The sequence below is a fragment of the Oncorhynchus mykiss genome, chromosome 1 (genome assembly GCF_057628025.1).
Source record: "Oncorhynchus mykiss isolate SJ-2025 chromosome 1, ASM5762802v1, whole genome shotgun sequence".
NCBI lineage: Eukaryota > Metazoa > Chordata > Actinopteri > Salmoniformes > Salmonidae > Oncorhynchus > Oncorhynchus mykiss.
Window position 1 is genome coordinate 56,185,564 of NC_143022.1, and position 22,085 is coordinate 56,207,648.

Genomic DNA, 22,085 nt, shown 5'->3' on the forward strand with positions numbered 1-22,085 from the left:
AATACAGTTTTATATCTTTATGTTTGAAGCCTGAAATGTGGCAAAAGGTCGCAAAGTTCAAGGGGGCCGAATACTTTCGCAAGGCACTGTATACCTGCTGGAGCGCGTGCTACAGGTGGGTGCTGCTATGGTGACCAGCGAGCTGAGATAAGGGTGGACTTTACCTAGCAGGGTCTTGTAGATGACCTGGAGTCAGTGGGTTTGGCGACGAGTATGAAGCGAGGGCCAGCCAACGAGAGCGTACAGGGCGCAGTGATGGGTATTCTATGAGGCTTTGGTGACAAAGCGGATGGCACTGTGATAGACTACATCCAATTTATTGAGTAGGGTGTTGGAGTCTATTTTGTAAATGATATCGCCAAAGTCGAGGATCGGTAGGTTGGTCAGTTTTACTAGGGTATGTTTGGCAGCATGAGTGAGTGATGCTTTGTTGCGAAATAGGAAGTCAATTCTAGATTTAACTTTGGATTGGAGATGTTTGATGTGAGTCTGCAAGGAGTGTTCACAGTCTAACCAGACACCTAGGTATTTGTAGTTGTCCACATATTCTAGGTCAGAACCGTCCAGAGTAGTGATGCTGGACGGGCGGGCAGGTGCAGGCAGCGATCGGTTGAAAAGCATGCATTTAGTTTTACTTGTATTTAAGAGCAGTTGGAGGCCACGGAAGGAGAGTTGTATGGCATTGAAGCTTGTCTGGAGTTTAGTTAACACAGTATCCAAAGAAGAGCCAGAAGTATACAGAATGGTGTTGTCTGCGTAGAGGTGGATCAGAGACTCACCAGCAGCAAGAGCGACATCATTGATGTGTACAGAGAAGAGAGTCGGCCCAAGAATTGAACCCTGTGGCACCCCCATAGAGACTACTAGAGGCCAGGACAACAGGCCCTCCGATTTGACACACTGAACTCTATCAGAGAAGTAGTTGGTGAACCAGGCGAGGCAATCATTTGAGAAACCAAGGCTATCGAGTCTGCCAATGAGGATGTGGTGATTGACATTGTCGAAAGGCTTGGCCAGGTCAGTGAATACGACTGCACAGTATTGTTTGTTATCGATGGCGGTTAAGATATCGTTTAGGACCTTGAGAGTGGCTGAGGTGCACCCATGACCAGCTCTTGAAACCAGATTGCATAGCGGAGAAGGTGCGGTGGGATTCGAAATGGTCGGTATTCTGTTTGTTGACTTGGCTTTCGAAGACCTTAGAAAGGCAGGGTAGGATTGGTCTGTAGGTCTGTAGCAGTTTAGGTCTAGAATGTCCCCCCTTTGAAGAGGGGGATGACTGCAGCTGCTTTCCAATCTTTGGTAATCTCAGAAAGAGGTTGAACAGCTGAATTGTAGGGGTCCAGATTTTTCAGGTCTTTCAGAACATCAGCAATCTGGATTTGGGTGAAGGAGAAATGGGGAGGCTTGGGCGAGTTGCTGTGGGGGGTGCAGTGCTGTTGACCGTGGTAAGGGTAGCCAGGTGGAAAGCATGGCCTGCTGTAAAAAAATGCTTATTGAAATTCTCAGTTATAGGAAACTCTGTCACTACTGATAAATCCACTATCTTCAGCAGCTGGGAGGAGGTGTTCTTATTCTCCATGGACTTTAGTGTCCCAGAACTATTTTGAGTTTGTTTTTGTTATGGGATTTATTATGAATAATGACTAAATGATGTATGCATTTAACATAGAATTATAACTAACAGAATCTTAGTCACGCGCATTTCACATGTACGCAACCATGGCTTTTCTACAGACAATGGAATTCTCCGGTTGGAACGTTATTGAAGATTTATGATAAAAACGACCTGTAATATAACTTTTTGAACTTTTCGTCCAACGTTCGACTGGACCTGCACGAGCGTTTGGATTTGTGTACTAAACGCCCTAACAAAAGTAGATACTTGGACATAAATAATGGACATTATCGAACAAATCAAACATATATTGTGGAACTAGGATTCCTGGGAGTGCATTCTGATGAAGATCATCAAAGGTAAGGGAATATTTATAATGTTATTTCTGACTTCTGTTGACCCCAACATGGCTGCTAAAAATAAATAAAAATTCTGAGCGCCGTTCTCAGATTATTGCATGGTTTGCTTTTTCCGTAAATTAAAAAAAAAAATCTGACTGCGATTGCATTAAGGAGAGGTATATCTATAATTCCATGTGTAACTTGTATTTTCATCAACATTTATGATGAGTATTTCTGTAAAATTGATGTGGCTATGCAAAATCACTGGATGCTTTTGGAACTGGTGAACGTAACGCTGTCACGACTTCCGCCGAAGTTGGCTCCCCTGCCTGTTCGGGCGGTGCTCGGCTGTCGTCGTCACCGGCCTACTAGCCACCACCGATCCATTTTTCGTTGTCTGGTTGTTTTGTCTTATTAGTTTCACCTGTGTCCTTTTGAGTGTGCATGATGAGCTTCCTTATTTAAAGTCCATTTACCCGCCCTTGTTTGTTGCAGGATTAATTTTGTGTTACGTGTGTGCGTTAGTTAGGTGTGTTCGTGTTCTGGACCTGGCACCCTGTGTTTTGGGTGGTCCATTTATTTCCGTGCCCTGTGTTGGGGCTTGTTTGTTTGTTTGTGCCGGATTAAAGTGCACATTTTCCCTGTGGAACTCTCTGCGCCTTATTCCTTCCTCACACACCTAGTCCCGCGTGAGAAACGCGCCAATGTAAACTCAGATTTTTTTATATAAATATGAACTTTATCAAACAAAACATACATGTATTGTGTAACATGAAATCCTATTAGTGTCATCTGATGAAGATCATCAAAGGTTAGTGATTAAATGTATCTCTCTTTGTGCTTTTTGACTCCTATCTTTGGCTGGAAAAATGGCTGTGTTTTTCTGTGGCTTGGTGGTGACCTAACATAATCGTTTGTGGTGCTTTTGCTGTAAAGCCTATTTGAAATCGGACACTGTGGTGGGATTAACAACAAGATTACCTTTAAAATGGTATAAGATACAGTATGTTTGAGGAATTTTAATTATGAGATTTCTGTTTTGAATTTGGCGCCCTGCACTTTTACTGGCTGTTGTCATATCGATCCCGTTAACGGGATTGCAGCCCTAAGTTGAAGTAGTTTGTAATATCAGTGGGCTTTGTGATGAATGAGCCATCTGATTCAATGAATGAAGGAGCCGAGTTGACTTTTTTCCCCAAAAATTTAATTTAAGGTGCCCCAAATTATATAAAGAATGATAGTAAAAAGCTTTATCTGTTTCATAGTGTAGTTTTTTTTAAATTTAGTTTAGTCACATGATTTATTAATTTGCAGTACATTTGCCAATCAGTTGGGCTGCCAGACTTAATTGCCATGCCTTTTGCCTCAACCATACAAGTTTTCAATTCCTCATCAATCCGAGGAGATTAAAGAAAATCTTAATTTTCTTAATGGGTGCGTGCTTATTAGTAACTGGAATAAGTAGTTTCATAAATGCATCAAGTGCAGCGTCTGGTTGCTCCTCATTACACACCACACACCAGCAAACATTCTTTACATCATCAACGTATGAATCACTACTAAACCTCTTGTAGCCGTTGGAACTTTGGTTTTCCTAGATATGGCTATTATATTGTGGTCACTACATCCTATGGATTTGGATACTGCTTTAAAGCAAATATCTGTAGCGGTAGTAAAGATGTGATCAATACATGTTGATGATTTAATTCCTGTGCTGTTTGTAACTACCCTGGTAGGTTGACTGACAACCTGATCCAGGTTGCAGGCACTGGTTACAGTTTGAAGTTTTTTCCTGAGTGGGCAGCTTGGTGATTGCCAGTCAATATTTGCAGACAACTACAGGAGCGAGGTAGCTACTCTTCGTAAGCAAGTAGCAAACCTACATAAGCTACTGGGGAACCCACGCCCACATACTTTTTATTTTTCCCCATGGGTGGGAAGGTGAACCACGCAACCCACCCCACCCATAAACCTTGACTTCCTTAAACATGAAAGCCATGTTTGCACCCTCTATAGCCTGACCCTGCTGGTCATCTATGAACATTTGAAAGTATTTTTGTGTGCTCTATCCTGTTCTGATTATCCATCAGTCTGACACGCATGCACACCATGCAAACCTCTTGTATTGTGCTTCTGCCTCTGCATTGCTTGCTCTTTGGGGTTTTAGGCAGGGTATCTGTAAAGCACTTTGATGCTTTTTTTTACAACTGCTGATGTTCAAAGGTCTTTATAGAATACATTTGTTTGATTTGATGATGAAATCCTTGCTGTGGTTTCAGTGCCAATTTGATATTTTTGTCAAATTCCTTACATTGTCCGTAAGATATTTCTCTCTAACTTCTGAGCATTGAACATTGTTGTATCTTTGGCTATACCGGATTAAGTGATATGACATGCTATTCTATAAAATAATTTCTCCGTAATTAATATTACCTGATTGAGTTAATCATGTAAATGATAATTAACTAGAGTCAGGGCACCACAAAATAATATTTATAGAGCTGTTATCTTTCAAATAAACTCTTAAAGACCTAGTAATATTTTACATCATTAGCAGTCAATATTAATTGTCAACTTAATTCAGTCTCATCTGAAAGTTGTAAATTCTTGGTTATCTAAATGAACCCTGGCTAACAAGTTGAATCAGCAAGACAAAATTGTGTTTAGTTAGGTATTTAGTAAATAAATAATTAATCACACAGAATTACATATACAAAGAATGAATTATACTTGATTACAAATTGATTACAAATTACGTGATAAAGGAAAACGTCCCTAGCGGGCGGAACAGATATGACAGCTGGTTACACAAAAGAAAAGGGCTGGGTTTGTGTGAAAGAGCGGGAAGACTGAGGGACAAAGGAAGAAGCTGTGCTATCGTAAATACAGTATCTTATGCATTCTAAATTACCGCCCATTTGGAAAAGGAAAATGCAATAAATATTTACTCTGAGCTGCGCTTCGGTAGGTTGGTAGTAGATGGAAGGCCGTGTTGCCAAACCGAGCCCTTTGTCCTTTGAAGAATGTCTCTAGTGGTCAATTGGATATGTTGTAGTAACGTTGTGTGATAGACGGAATATTCTGTCTGTTCCTTCCTAACCCTCGTTTGCAGCTGCTGTTGCTAACTCAACGGCTAGGAGGTATCACTTCTGTAGTGAATAAGAGTTCAAAGTTTATACCATTCGCAACCAAAGCTCACGCTGATGTTGGCTTCATTCTGTAGTTCATTCTGTAGTTCATTCTGACATAGGACCGTCATCCTCACATCCTCGGAACAGGAGGTTATATTTTCGTCAAGGGCTTATATAGTGGAGGGATAGGTTGTGTTTCATAGGTTGTAAACTATGTCTCTTCACGCGGGCCACCGAGTCGGGCCACTCATGAAAACCCAATTCTCACATTTTAGAAGCTAAAATCACATTTCATCCCTTCACAAATAATTTCATATTCAAACATTTAAATTGAACAACAATTCCATGTGAATCTGATAAACTACAGTGTAAAGTCTACACAGAGTTTTCATCTTATTGATGAGAATGTCTCACATGACAACCGAACTGACATCATATTCATTAAGTATCACCGCATGCATATGTTCAATTGGTCGGATTAACAGAATATAGTTCATTTCCCCCCACCTTCTGATGTTCCCAGAATCTCTATGTTAACCAAGGGGTTTTCAAATGTAACATCAGTAGGGTAGAGAGAGGAAAAATGGGGGGAGAGGTATTTATGACTGTCATAAACCTACCCCCCAGGCCTACGTCATGACAACATGTAGAACTGGTTTATTTTGTTCTCCAATAGATTTAACTAGGCCCTTTATGTTGCAGGCAGCACACAGTCAGATGTGGAAGTTTGGACACATCAGATAAAGGAGACCCTCACAGACAAGAGGACGTTGTTCTTTACATGGCAGGAGAGATACGTGGAAACTCTCGCAGAGCAACAGCGGGTCGCGTAAGTAGTTGCTTCATCTCTGACCTAAGGTTTTATTGCATTTCTAAATACCCCTTTCTGTCTGGCTTAGCCCGAACAGTCATGAATGCCATGTTCCTATACCCTACTGTATGCTGTGTCCTGGTCCCACCATCTCTTGGACCTGCTTAGCTCCTCCCTGTTACTTTATACTCTTATCACCACCTCCTGTTGTCTTGGATCTGCATAGCTACTCCCTGCCCTGTTATTTTATATTCTTATCACCACCTCCTGTTGTGTAGTGGATCTGCAACGCTACTCCATGTTACTTTATACTCTTATCACCACGTCTGATGTGTCCTGGATCTGCATAGCTACTCCCTGCCCTGTTACTTTATACTCTTATCACCACGTCTGATGTGTCCTGGATCTGCATAGCTACTCCCTGTTAGTTAATATTCTTATCACCACCTCCTGATGTGTCCTGGATCTGCATAGCTACTCCCTGCCCTGTTACTTTATACTCTTATCACCACCTCCTGTTGTGTCTTGGATCTGCAAAGCTACTCCCTGTTACTTTATATCCTTATCACCACCTCCTGATGTGTCCTGGATCTGCATAGCTACTCCCTGCCCTGTTACTTTATACTCTTATCACCACCTCCTGATGTGTCCTGGATCTGCATAGCTACTCCCTGTTAGTTAATATTCTTATCACCACGTCTGATGTGTCCTGGATCTGCATAGCTACTCCCTGTTAGTTAATATTCTTATCACCACCTCCTGATGTGTCCTGGATCTGCATAGCTACTCCCTGCCCTGTTACTTTATACTCTTATCACCACCTCCTGTTGTGTCTTGGATCTGCATAGCTACTCCCTGTTACTTTATATTCTTATCACCACCTCCTGTTGTGTCCTGGATCTGCATAGCTACTCCCTGTTACCTTATACTCTTATCACCACCTCCTTTTGTCCTGGATTTGCATAGCTACTCCGTTACTTTATACTTTTATCACCACCTCCTGTTGTGTCTTGGATCTGCATAGCTACTCCCTGTTACTTTATATTCTTATCACCACCTCCTGTTGTGTCCTGGATCTGCATAGCTACTCCCTGTTACCTTATACTCTTATCACCACCTCCTTTTGTCCTGGATCTGCATAGCTACTCCGTTACTTTATACTTTTATCACCACCTCCTGTTGTGTCCTGGATCTGCATAGCTACTCCCTGTTACTGTGTACTCTTATCACCACCTCCTGATGTGTCCTGGATCTGCATAGCTACTCCCTGTTACTTTATACTCTTATCATCACTTCCTGTTGTGTCCTGGATCTGCATAGCTACTCCCTGCCCTGTTACTTTATATTCTTATCACCACCTCCTGTTGTCCTGGATCTGCATAGCTACTCCCTGTTACTTTATAGTCTTATAACAGCCTCCTGTTGTCCTGGATCTGCAAAGCTACTCCCTGTTACTTTAGTCTTAGCATCACTTCCTGTTGGCCTGGATCTGCAAAGCTACTCCCTGTTACTTTAGTCTTAGCATCACTTCCTGTTGGCCTGGATCTGCAAAGCTACTCCCTGTTACTTTATACCCTTATCATCACTTCCTGTTGTCCTGGATCTGCATAGCTACTCCCTGTTACTTTATACTGTCATCACCACCTCCTGTTGTGTCCTGGATCTATATAGCTACTCCGTTACTTTATACCCTTATCATCACTTCCTGTTGTCCTGGATCTGCATAGCTACTCCCTGTTACTTTATACTGTCATCACCACCTCCTGTTGTCCTGGATCTGCATAGCTACTCCCTGTTACATTATACTCTTATCACCACCTCCTTTTGTCCTGGATCTATATAGCTACTCCCTGTTACATTATACTCTTATCACCACCTCCTTTTGTCCTGGATCTACATAGCTACTCCGTTACTTTATACCCTTATCATCACTTCCTGTTGTCCTGGATCTGCATAGCTACTCCCTGTTACTTTATACTGTCATCACCACCTCCTTTTGTCCTGGATCTACATAGCTACTCCGTTACTTTATACTGTCATCACCACCTCCTTTTGTCCTGGATCTACATAGCTACTCCGTTACTTTATACTTTTATCACCACCTCCTGTTGTGTCCTGGATCTGCATAGCTACTCCCTGTTACTGTGTACTCTTATCACCACCTCCTGATGTGTCCTGGATCTGCATAGCTACTCCCTGTTAGTTAATATTCTTATCACCACCTCCTGTTGTGTCCTGGATCTGCATAGCTACTCCCTGTTACTGTGTACTCTTATCACCACCTCCTGATGTGTCCTGGATCTGCATAGCTACTCCCTGTTAGTTAATATTCTTATCACCACCTCCTGTTGTGTCCTGGATCTGCATAGCTACTCCCTGTTAGTTAATATTCTTATCACCACCTCCTGTTGTGTCCTGGATCTGCATAGCTACTCCCTGTTAGTTAATATTCTTATCACCACCTCCTGTTGTGTCCTGGATCTGCAAAGCTACTCCCTGTTACTTTATACTCTTATCACCACCTCCTGTTGTGTCCTGGATCTATATAGCTACTCCCTGTTACATTATACTCTTATCACCACCTCCTGATGTGTCCTGGATCTGCATAGCTACTCCCTGTTAGTTAATATTCTTATCACCACCTCCTGTTGTGTCCTGGATCTGCATAGCTACTCCCTGTTAGTTAATATTCTTATCACCACCTCCTGTTGTGTCCTGGATCTGCAAAGCTACTCCCTGTTACTTTATACTCTTATCACCACCTCCTGTTGTGTCCTGGATCTATATAGCTACTCCCTGTTACATTATACTCTTATCACCACCTCCTGATGTGTCCTGGATCTGCATAGCTACTCCCTGTTGGTTAATATTCTTATCACCACCTCCTGTTGTGTACTGGATCTGCAAAGCTACTCCCTGTTACTTTATACTCTTATCACCACTGTCAGGTGCGTGAATGAGGACCCAAAAGCGAATTAACGTTAACAGAGCTTCTTTAATAACAAAACAAAACGTAGGCTCAGATGGACCGGCAGGTTCCGACAGGACAGGACAAGGTTGCAGCAAACATGACGATAGTCTGGCTCAGGCATGAAACACAAACAAGAATCCGACAAGGACAGGAACAGAAACAGAGAGAGATATAGGGACCTAATCAGAGGGAAAAAGGGAACAGGTGGGAAACGGGGTGAATGGGTAGTTAGAGGAGACAAGGAACAGCTGGGAGAAAGCGGGGGAGAAAAGGTAACCTAACAACGACCAGCAGAGGGAGACAGGGTGAAGGGAAAGGACAGAGACAAGACACAACATGACAGTACCCCCCCACTCACCGAGCGCCTCCTGGCGCACTCGAGGAGGAAACCTGGCGGCAACGGAGGAAATCCTCGATCAGCGCACGGTCCAGCACGTCCCGAGAGGGAACCCAACTCCTCTCCTCAGGACCGTACCCCTCCCAATCGACAAGGTACTGGTGACCACGGCCCCGAGGACGCATGTCCAAAATCCTGCGGACCCTGTAGATGGGTGCGCCCTCGACAAGGATGGGGGGGGGGGGGGGGGAGACGAGCGGGGGCGCGAAGAACGGGCTTAATACAGGAGACATGGAAGACCGGGTGGACGCGACGAAGGTATCGCGGAAGAAGAAGTCGAACTGCGACAGGATTAATGACCCGAGAAATACGGAACGGACCAATGAACCGCGGGGTCAACTTGCGAGAAGCCGTCTTAAGGGGAAGGTTCTGAGTGGAGAGCCAAACTCTCTGACCGCGACAATATCTAGGACTCTTAGTTCTACGCTTATTAGCAGCCCTCACAGTCTGCGCCCTATAACGGCAAAGTGCAGACCTGACCCTCTTCCAGGTGCGCTCGCAACGTTGGACAAAAGCCTGAGCGGAGGGGACGCTGGACTCGGCGAACTGAGATGAGAACAGCGGAGGCTGGTACCCGAGGCTACTCTGAAAAGGAGATAGCCCGGTCGCAGACGAAGGAAGCGAGTTGTGGGCGTATTCTGCCCAGGGGAGCTGTTCTGACCAAGACGCAGGGTTGCGAAAAGAAAGACTGCGTAAGATGCGACCAATAGTCTGATTGGCCCGTTCTGCTTGACCGTTAGACTGGGGGTGAAAGCCGGAAGAGAGACTGACGGAAGCCCCAATCAAACGGCAAAACTCCTTCCAAAATTGAGACGTGAATTGCGGACCTCTGTCCGAAACGACGTCTGACGGAAGGCCATGAATTCTGAAAACATTCTCGATGATGATTTGTGCCGTCTCTTTAGCAGAAGGAAGCTTAGCAAGGGGAATGAAATGAGCCGCCTTAGAGAACCTATCGACAACCGTAAGAATAACAGTCTTCCCCGCTGACGAAGGCAGTCCGGTGACAAAATCTAAGGCGATGTGAGACCACGGTCGAGAGGGAATAGGAAGCGGCCTGAGACGGCCGGCAGGAGGAGAGTTACCGGACTTAGTCTGCGCGCAGACCGAACAAGCAGCCACGAAACGACGCGTGTCATGCTCCCGGGTGGGCCACCAAAAACGCTGGCGAATGGAAGCAAGCGTACCCCGAACGCCAGGGTGGCCGGCTAACTTGGCAGAGTGAGCCCACTGAAGAACGGCCAGACGAGTAGGAACGGGAACGAAAAGAAGGTTCCTAGGACAAGCGCGCGGCGACGGAGTGTGAGTGAGCGCTTGTTTTACCTGCCTCTCAATTCCCCAGACAGTCAACCCGACAACACGCCCCTCAGGGAGAATCCCCTCGGGGTCAGTGGAGGCTACTGAAGAACTGAAGAGACGAGACAAAGCATCAGGCTTGGTGTTCTTAGAGCCCGGACGATAAGAAATCACGAACTCGAAACGAGCGAAAAACAGCGCCCAACGCGCCTGACGCGCATTAAGTCGTTTGGCAGAACGGATGTACTCAAGGTTCCTATGGTCAGTCCAAACGACAAAAGGAACGGTCGCCCCCTCCAACCACTGTCGCCATTCGCCTAGGGCTAACCGGATGGCGAGCAGTTCGCGGTTACCCACATCATAGTTACGTTCCGACGGCGACAGGCGATGAGAAAAATACGCGCATGGATGGACCTTGTCGTCAGAGAGGGAGCGCTGAGAAAGAATGGCTCCCACGCCCACCTCTGACGCGTCAACCTCGACAACGAACTGTCTAGAGACGTCAGGTGTAACAAGGATAGGAGCGGATGTAAAACGATTCTTGAGGAGATCAAAAGCTCCCTGGGCGGAAACGGACCACTTAAAGCACGTCTTGACAGAAGTAAGGGCTGTGAGAGGAGCTGCCACCTGACCGAAATTACGGATGAAACGACGATAGAAGTTCGCGAAGCCGAGAAAGCGCTGCAGCTCGACGCGTGACTTAGGGACGGGCCAATCAATGACAGCTTGGACCTTAGCGGGATCCATCTTAATGCCTTCAGCGGAAATAACAGAACCGAGAAATGTGACGGAGGAGGCATGAAAAGTGCACTTCTCAGCCTTCACAAAAAGACAATTCTCTAAAAGGCGCTGGAGGACACGTCGAACGTGCTGAACATGAATCTGGAGTGACGGTGAAAAAATCAGGATATCGTCAAGGTAAACGAAAACAAAGATGTTCAGCATGTCTCTCAGGACATCATTGACTAATGCCTGAAAGACAGCTGGAGCGTTAGCGAGGCCGAAAGGAAGAACCCGGTATTCAAAGTGCCCTAACGGAGTGTTAAACGCCGTCTTCCACTCGTCCCCCTCCCTGATGCGCACGAGATGGTAAGCGTTACGAAGGTCCAACTTAGTGAAAAACCTGGCTCCCTGCAGGATCTCGAAGGCTGAAGACATAAGAGGAAGCGGATAACGATTCTTCACTGTTATGTCATTCAGCCCTCGATAATCTATGCAGGGGCGCAGAGACCCGTCCTTCTTCTTGACAAAAAAAAACCCCGCTCCGGCGGGAGAGGAGGAGGGGACTATGGTACCGGCGTCAAGAGCTACAGACAAATAATCTTCGAGAGCCTTACGTTCGGGAGCCGACAGAGAGTATAGTCTACCCCGGGGGGGGGTGGTTCCCGGAAGGAGATCAATACTACAATCATACGACCGGTGTGGAGGAAGAGAGGTGGCCCTGGACCGACTGAACACCGTGCGCAGATCGTGATATTCCTCCGGCACCCCTGTCAAATCACCAGGCTCCTCCTGTGAAGAAGAGACAGAGGAAACAGGAGGGATAGCAGACATTAAACATTTCACATGACAAGAGACGTTCCAGGAGAGGATAGAATTACTAGACCAATTAATGGAAGGATTATGACAAACTAGCCAGGGATGACCCAAAACAACAGGTGTAAAAGGTGAACGAAAAATTAAAAAAGAAATGGTTTCACTATGATTACCAGACACAGTGAGGGTTAAAGGTAGCGTCTCACGCTGAATCCTGGGGAGAGGACTACCATCCAGGGCGAACAAGGCCGTGGGCTCCTTTAACTGTCTGAGAGGAATGTCATGTTCCCGAGCCCAGGTCTCGTCCATAAAACAGCCCTCCGCCCCAGAGTCTATTAAGGCACTGCAGGAAGCTGACGAACCGGTCCAGCGTAGATGGACCGACAAGGTAGTGCAGGATCTTGAAGGAGAGACAGGAGTAGTAGCGCTCACCAGTAGCCCTCCGCTTACTGACGAGCTCTGGCCTTTTACTGGACATGAAGTGACAAAATGACCAGCGGAACCGCAATAGAGACAGAGGCGGTTGGTGATTCTCCGTTCCCTCTCCTTAGTCGAGATGCGGATACCTCCCAGCTGCATGGGCTCAGCACCCGAGCCGGCAGAGGAAGATGGTAGTGATGCGGAGAGGGGGGCGACGGAGAGCGCGAGCTCCTTTCCACGAGCTCGGTGACGAAGATCAACCCGTCGCTCAATGCGAATAGCGAGTTCAATCAAGGAATCCACGCTGGAAGGAACCTCCCGGGAGAGAATCTCATCCTTTACCTCTGCGCGGAGACCCTCCAGAAGACGAGCGAGCAAGGCCGGCTCGTTCCAGCCACTGGAGACAGCAAGAGTGCGAAACTCAATAGAGTAGTCTGTTATGGATCGATTGCCTTGACATAGGGAAGACAGGGCCCTGGAAGCCTCCTCCCCAAAAACAGATCGATCAAAAACCCGTATCATCTCCTCCTTAAAGTCCTGATACTGGTTAGTACACTCAGCCCTTGCCTCCCAGATTGCCGTGCCCCACTCACGAGCCCGTCCAATAAGGAGAGATATGACGTAGGCGACACGAGCAGTGCTCCTGGAGTAAGTGTTGGGCTGGAGAGAAAACACAATATCACACTGGGTGAGGAACGAGCGGCATTCAGTGGGCTCCCCAGAGTAACACGGCGGGTTATTGATTCTGGGCTCCGGAGATTCGAAAGCCCTGGAAGTGGCCGGTGGATCGAGGCGGAGATGGTGAACCTGTTCTGTGAGGTTGGAGACTTGGGTGGCCAGGGTCTCAACGGCATGTCGAGCAGCAGACACTTCCTGCTCGTGTCTGCCTAGCATCGCTCCCTGGATCCCGACGGCTGAGTGGAGAGGATCCGAAGTCGCTGGGTCCATTCTTGGTCGGATTCTTCTGTCAGGTGCGTGAATGAGGACCCAAAAGCGAATTAACGTTAACAGAGCTTCTTTAATAACAAAACAAAACGTAGGCTCAGATGGACCGGCAGGTTCCGACAGGACAGGACAAGGTTGCAGCAAACATGACGATAGTCTGGCTCAGGCATGAAACACAAACAAGAATCCGACAAGGACAGGAACAGAAACAGAGAGAGATATAGGGACCTAATCAGAGGGAAAAAGGGAACAGGTGGGAAACGGGGTGAATGGGTAGTTAGAGGAGACAAGGAACAGCTGGGAGAAAGCGGGGGAGAAAAGGTAACCTAACAACGACCAGCAGAGGGAGACAGGGTGAAGGGAAAGGACAGAGACAAGACACAACATGACAACCACCTCCTGTTTTGTCTTGGATCTGCAAAGCTACTCCCTGCCCTGTTACTTTTTACTCTTATCACCACCTCCTGTTTTGTCTTGGATCTGCAAAGCTACTCCCTGTTACTTTATACTCTTATCATCACTTCCTGTTGCGTCCTGGATCTGCATAGCTACTCCCTTTTACTTTATACTCTTATCACCACCTCCTGTTGTGTCTTGGATCTGCATAGCTACTCCCTGTTACTTTATACTCTTATCACCACCTCCTGTTGTGTACTGGATCTGCATAGCTACTCCCTGTTACATTATACTCTTATCACCACCTCCTGATGTGTCCTGGATCTGCATAGCTACTCCCTGTTAGGTAATATTCTTATCACCACCTCCTGTTTTGTCTTGGATCTGCAAAGCTACTCCCTGTTCCTTTATATTCTTATCACCACCTCCTGTTGTCCTGGATCTGCATAGCTCATCCCTGTTACTTTATACTCGTATCACCACCTCCTGTTGTTTCTTGGATTTGCATAGCTCATCCCTGTTACTTTATACTCGTATCACCACCTCCTGTTGTTTCTTGGATTTGCATAGCTCATCCCTGTTACTTTATACTCGTATCACCACCTCCTGTTGTTTCTTGGATTTGCATAGCTACTCCCTGTTACTTTATACTCGTATCACCACCTCCTGTTGTGTCCTGGATCTGCATAGCTACTCCCTGTTACTTTATACTGTTATCATCACTTCTGGTTTTCCTGGATCTGCAAAGCTACTCCCTGCCCTGTTACTTTATACTCTTATCACCACCTCCTGTTGTCCTGGATTTGCATAGCTACTCCCTGTTACTTTATACTCGTATCACCACCTCCTGTTGTTTCTTGGATCTGCAAAGCTACTCCGTTTCTTTATACTCGTATCACCACCTCCTGTTGTGTCTTGGATCTGCATAGCTACTCCCTGCCCCGTTACTTTATACTCTTATCTCCACCTCCTGTTGTCACCTGACCCTTTCCACTCCATATATTAGAAACATGAGTTACCCCCCCCTCCCCTGCTTAATCTATTCTACATGAAGTGTTCTGACCTGTGTGCCAACACTTCATGCTGCAATAAGTCACTCTACACTCAAATCTATACTCAAATGGATTTAGCCTAGTTAGTTTTATGTTGAGATGCTTTCATACTGTTATATTTTCACTTATTTGTATAATATTTTCTAGGTCTGAAAGGAATTCCCCGTCAATCACCTGTGATAGGAACACTCAGTTGACTTCTCAGCTTGAAAGTAAGTCGCTTTTTTAGGATGTTGTCTCCATCATATTTGTCACACTGTATTGAGGCTAGTCAATATAGGTTTTAAACCTTTTAAAATGTTAACGAAGGCCATGGAGAAGAGAAACCTGATTATACACTGGTCTCCAACACTGGCAGCAATTTTGGAAAGTCTGCAGACCAAGAAGATTCACTGTCTGCTGGCCACAATCCATAGGCTGGTCCTGTCGCGCTCTTTCTATTGTGGCCTGGTCAGAAAGTATACAGGTACTGCAGGCAGTTCAGTGTTGTTGAACACTGCATCACACGCTGGCATATCACTGCTGTTATCTAAGTCTCATTCTCCCAGGTGCTTTGAACTATATGAAAGATTTCTATCAAAATTCAAGATTTTTATTAACATTTCTTAAAATTGTTCTTCAGATGAACAAACCATTGCTGTACAGCTCTCCAGAAAAAATCAAGCGACAATCACGCAACATGGAAGGAACAAGTCACCCCAATTCCCCCCAAGACTGGAGTAAGAGGATTTTCTCCAGCAAGAACATCCAGTCTGGTCCCAGGTGTCATCCAGTCCCAGGTGAACATCCAGTCTGTCCCCCAAGCTGTTGGGACCAGTCTGCTCTGGGCAAAGCAGCATGCAGTGATGCTGAAAAACATCTGCCTTAGCGCAGCGGAGGAGAGGCACCTTATACAGGCAGACCTACAAAATTGCCTTTTTTTGCCAGAGAGAGCTGGGGCTTTTTGAAGAGGCCCTTGTTCCTCTTGGGCAGGGTAAGGCCGAGCCAACGTGCTTTCACCTGGGTGCCTATGTGCTGCTCCCAAAGAAAATGCAGAACATATTAAAGCTCCCGTAGGCGTTGCGCCCGAGTGACGCAGGGTCTAAGGGCACTGCATCTCAGTGCAAAGAGGCGCCACTACAGTCCCTGGTTATAAAGGCTGTATCACATCGGGCCGTGATTGAGAGTCCCATAGGGCAACGCACAATTGGCCCAGCGTCGTCCGGGTTTGGCCGGGGTAGGCTGTCATTGTAAATAAGAATTTATTCTTAACTGACCTACCTAGTTAAATAGGAGGACTGTAAACCGGAAGACAGTGATTCAGAAGATGAAAGTGGTTGAGTACTGAATGTCTGTGAGTTCTATAGGGACAAACTATACACTTCCAAACATAAGGAAAACCTGCCCTCAGACCCTGTTTATTGTTATTTTATTGTGTTACTTTTTTTACTTTAGTTTATTTAACTCTATTTTCTTAACTGCATTGTTGGTTTAGGGCTAGTCAGTAAGCATTTCACTATAAGCCTGTTCACCTGTTGTATGTGTCGAAAGAGTTCAACAGGGATGCTGGTCCATGTTGACTCCAATGCTTCACACAGTTGTGTCAAGTTGGCTGGTTGTCCTTTGGGTGGTGGACCATTATTGATACACACAGGAAACTGTTGAGTGTGAAAAAGCCAGCAGCGTTGCCATTCTTGACACAAAACGGTGCACCTCATTTGTCTTGCCCATTCACCATCTGAATGGCACACATACACAATCCAAGTCTCAATTGTCTCAAGGCTTAGAAATCATTCTTTAACCCGTCTCCTCCCCTTCATCTACACTGATTCAAGTGGATTTAACAAGTGACTTTAATAAGAGATTGTTGTGTCTGTGACTAACATTAATGTGATGACATGCTATTTTATCAAATCGATTACGTAACGTTTAATTGATTACGTGATTGAATTAAATCATGCAACAATTAACTCATTAATAACGTGGGGCACCACGGAGAAGTTTATTTAAGAAGTTCCGTCTTCCGTGCCTATGGCAACGAGTGACAATTTTACAACCAGACCATCTACTACGTCATCCACAAGTGTTGTCCCCATCGGTGCATCAAGACCCTCAACGTCATCTACATGTGCAACCATCTGGTGCAGCGAGACCCTCTACAACATCTACATCATCCACAAGTATGACCACCATTGGTGCAGCCATGGAAGACGATGAAATGGAGGAAGCACCTCTGGATCTAGGACCACCTGAGATTATTATGAACCTCATGGAAGCCAGAGAACGCCAGTCAGCCAGGAGCTGCCAGAGCCATCAGTCAGCCAGGAGCTGCCAGAGCCGTCAGTCAGCCAGGAGCTGCCAGAGCCATCAGTCAGCCAGGAGCTGCCAGAGCCGTCAGTCAGCCAGGAGCTGCCAGAATCGCCCTTCACTCCAGAGCTGCCGGAGTCTTCCGTCCATTCGGGACCTGGGGCTAGCGTCCCCAGTCTGAGGTCGGCGGCGAGGGTCGCCGTTTAAGAGGCCACGGAGGCGGATAAAGAGGCGGGGTCCACGTCCCGCGCCAGAGCCGCCACGGCGGACAGAATTTGAGGGATATTATATTATAGGCTCTCACAATTAATTTGTGGATGTCATCGAGTAAATCAGGGGTGTCAAACTCAAATACCCAGTGGGCCAAAATGTAAAACCTGAACAAAGTCACGGGCCAACATTGAACAAATTAACCTTTTAATATGGACCCAAACAAGTTTTGCTTTAACATTGAATATGGAACAAGCATCGCTTATTACCATACAATATATAATTTAATAGTGGAGACATGCAAAATCGAATTTCAAATGAAAAAACACATCAATGGCATTCATTTATTAAATAAATACAATTTAAATAAAAATTGTATGCCTCTTTTCTATTTGCAGCCTTCTGATTTAAATACCAAAATAAACTTTTTCCACTGGCTAATAATTTTACAAATAAAATGATAATAAATCAATAAACCATTCAAGCCCATGCCTTGTAGCAAGAAAAAGTGCATAAAGAAAACGTTAATTATTGCACACTGGTCTAATCTGATGTGCCCAAGCCAGATACCTGGCATCTCTTCTTGGATGCTAGTTCATCAATGTCTGGGCTCAAGCTCTGAGCTGAAGAAATCCTCAGTATCGAGCGAAGATGTTCATCAGTCAGACGTCTCCTGTGAGTTGTTTTGGTCATCTTCATCGAGGAGAAAAGTTGCTCGCATAGATAAGTGCTGCCGAACATGGAGAGCATCTGAGCAGCTTGGGTGCGGAGCTGAGGCATTGTGTCAGGGATGAACCGTGGAAACTGTGTGGCGCCCACAGCATCATACTTTGACTTCAGCGTGTCGTTGCACTGGAGTTCAATCAGCTCCATTTGGATGTTGGTTGGTGCATTTTCCACATCAACTGCGAAGGGATTACTAAGCAGTTCAAACTTGCATTTCTGGGCATCGAAGTCGGCAAATCGCCGGCTAAACTCAGCGGCGAGAACACTGAGTTTTTCAGCAAACTGTGCGCATGGGAACACGGCGGCAGAGATCTGAGCTTTTATGGATTGGCAGCAGGGAAAATGGCAAGGGTTTCCTTGCAGTATCTGATTCTCCCACAGGCACAGTTTAGTTTTGAAGGCCCTCACTGCAGCGTACATGTCTGTGATGATGCGCCCCCGCCCATGAAGCTGCAGGTTCAGCGCATCGAGATGGCTCGAGATGTCACAGAGAAAGGCCAGCTCACACAGGAACTTTTGCTCCCCGAGCTCTGCTGTATCCTTCCCTTTGGTTTCCAGGAATTGACATATTTCCTCACGCAGCTCGAAACATCTGTTCAGTACTTTTCCTCTGCTTAGCCATCTCACCTCTGTGTGATACGGCACGTCTGCGTATTCCGAACCACACTCCTCCAGAAAAGATTTAAACTGGCGGTGATTTAGACCTTTGGCTCTTATAAAGTTAACTACCTGTGTTACTGTGGTCATAACATGTTCCATCTTTAGGGCTTTGGCACACAGTGCTTCCTGATGTATGATGCAGTGGTAAACAGTTAGCTCACCTGCACAGTTCTCTTCCCGCATCTTCTCCCGAACCATGCCCACCAGTCCACTCTTTTTACCGCACATCGCTGGCGCACCATCTGTCGTTAATCCAACGAGTTTATCCCACGGCAGCTTTATTTCAGTTACACATTTGGAAACCTCCTCAAAGATTTCCTTTCCTGTGGTTGTGCCATGCATTGATTTGAATCCTAATAGCTCCTCCGTAACACACAGATTTGAGTCCACTCCACGGATGAAGACTGACAGCTGAGCAGTATCAGATGCGTCGCAGCTCTCATCCACAGCGAGGGAGAACGCAACAAAATCTTTTCCCTTTTCCATCAGCTGGTCATACAGATTGGTGGCAAGATCACATGTGCGATCAGCTACTGTGTTCCTGCTCAGGCTCACGTTTGAAAATGCTTGTTTTTTCTCTGGGCATACGAGGTCACAAACCTTCATCATGCACTTTTTCATGAACTCTCCCTCATTAAAGGGCCGGGCTGATTTTGCGATCTCTGCTGCCACTATATAACTAGCCTTTACAGCAGCCTCGCTTTGTGATGTGGCTTTTTTAAACATATTCTGTTGTGAAACCAAACTTCTTTTCATCTCCTCTACTTTCTGGCTCCTTTGAGTCATGTCCAGGTCCTTGTATTTGTCATGGTGTTTCGTTTCATAGTGTCGTCTAATGTTGTACTCCTTACTTACAGCCACGTTGACTCCACAAACAAGACAAACAGGTTTGTCTTTTACATATGTAAACAGATATTCTGCCTCCCACTTGTCCAGAAAGCTCCTGTTTTCTGCCTTTCTTTTCGCCATTTTTGGGAAGGGTTAGCTCGCTGACAGTTGTAGTGTCTATGTTGCTATGACTACTGTCACAGAGGAGAGAGCGTTTCTGGGTCCTGTCCTGATTGGCGCGCGAAAACAGCAGAGCATAATGGGATTCGTAGTATTAGTGGTGAATGCGCTGTATAATACCGGCGGGCCAGCTCTAGTAGTAATTTGGTATTGTCTCGCGGGCCAAATATAATTACCCCGCGGGCCAAATTTGGCCCACGGGCCAGAGTTTGACACCCATGGAGTAAATAATATACTTGGCAAATAAATGTATAAAAAATGTAAAGAAAGTATGCAATTAAACTTTTTATTATGTAATCCCAGATTTTTTTACTGGATATGTGTGCAACAAAAACTCAACATTCACATTTTGCTACTTTTTATCAAGTCTACGCATACAATGTGATGCATACACAGAACGCACTGCAACGCAATGTTGCAAGGCAAATGCAGCGTTCCTTTGGAAATGAATGTACTTCTGGTGTATCAAAACACAATGACACAGTCGGTGTGTTCGAAGCGTTAGAAATTCAACCATTTGCAACCTTAGTTTACACTGTGGTTTGGTGTGAATTTCATCAGGTGTGGGTTTTATCCATTTCAGTAGAAAAGGGCAGTTCCATGACACAGAATTTATGTCTATGCTCACATGGGCGTGGCCACTGACTATGGATTTTCATATAAAGATTAACTACTCTCATTTAGAAGGTTAACATCACATTACATCTTTTCACAATCACATACATTTCACAATATTTAGATGTTGAGACCTGACAGCTGGGAAATTTACACTTTAAGAGATACAGTTGTGTGTTTCCTGTCCCTCATGAGATCACCAAATGAACTGTCCCTTAAGTGTCCATGGACCATTCCCACATTCTCAAAAGTGGAAATATTGTTTAATTCTTCAATTTTGGTGATTTAGGAGTTTGGCCAAGAGAGGTTCTTTGTTCTCTTCGACTCTCTCAAAACTGCTTGGCAGTTTCTACCAGGTATTTCTGACCTGTTGTAAAGTCATAAAACTGTGGAGCGAGAGAGGGGGAGGGGCTATGATCCTCCCACCAGGGCACATCATGACAGGGTCATAGCATTCACCTGGTCAGTCTACTGAATCTAATGGGAAGAACAGGGCTGAGATTCACAAAACCTTAAGGTTTTATGAGTTTCTTCTTAACTGCCATTTTGTCTTTAACTATAGACTTAAGAATGTTAAGCAAAGTTGTGATTCCTCAAAAAGGTACTTGGAAATGTTAATATCCTATTTCTTATGTTTCTCCTTAAACAAATGGTTAAGAAGAAATTAGATCCTTGAAAATAAAGTTATTGGATTTGTTCTTAATTCCAAGATAGCTAAACCCTTGTCTTTGGGCAGTGAAAGAATAAGCTCATGAAAGCAATTGAACATGTGTAATTTACTCACAAACTTCATCTGAAAGTTTCCGTATTGATTATTTTCAACCATTCAAATCATTTTCTTAAGAAGCTTCTTAGGTTTTTCTGTAAAATCTGGGCCCATGTGTTCATAATGTTTTGTGTACTGAGTTTACATATACAATCGATTTTACTTTTGGTATACACTATACAATTTGATTTACTAGTTATCAGTTTTGAGCTAATTGATTAAGTCATTTAGTATGTATTTTAACAAATGACAAGGAAATCATGTCAAAGGTTATATGAATGATGCATTGTGAAAAGCAGATACTGGAATATGAATGCCAATTGTATGATTGATTTGGTGCAATGAACAAGTGACTTTTGTGAATATGTTTGTTGTACTCAGTCAATTGAAATTGTACTTGTTTTGAAACATGTCCCATTTTGATGATCTGTTGATTTTATGTGCTAATAGTTGTGGAAATATACCACATAAATTGCACTAGTTATTGAAAAAAAACTGTAATAAAACACCTTAGGAGACCAGGAGCATGCTTTTGTACATTACTCAGTCCCACTAACATCCTACTACAGTATAACTTGTGTCTCTGTTTGCCAAAATGAATATGTTTATGTTAACACTTTATTTTGATACTATCAGTAACATTTCAACTAATTATCAACTAACACTAACCTTAACCCTTACCCTTATTCTAAACTTAACTCTAACCGTAGCAAGCAGTTGCTTGTCAACACATAGCTTATTAATAGTATGACTACGTATCTGTGGACCATCGACAGATGGAAAATCCAGACCATCCAAATAAATGTGACCCAGTGTATCGATAAAAATAATTTAATGAATCGAATATACACTTAACTTGCAATGAAAATAACTTTCTGACAAAAATATAAACATATAATA

The 22,085-nt window shown here is 44.8% G+C and overlaps 1 long non-coding RNA gene across 1 annotated transcript; it reads left to right on the top strand.

Annotated features, from left to right (window-relative positions):
- Positions 1–5,789: 5,789 nt before the first annotated feature.
- Positions 5,790–17,783, top strand: LOC118964411 (uncharacterized). The gene is made up of 3 exons (XR_016496052.1): positions 5,790–5,919; positions 15,062–15,126; positions 15,537–17,783. It is a non-coding gene; the product is annotated as an uncharacterized LOC118964411 (long non-coding RNA).
- Positions 17,784–22,085: the final 4,302 nt, after the last annotated feature.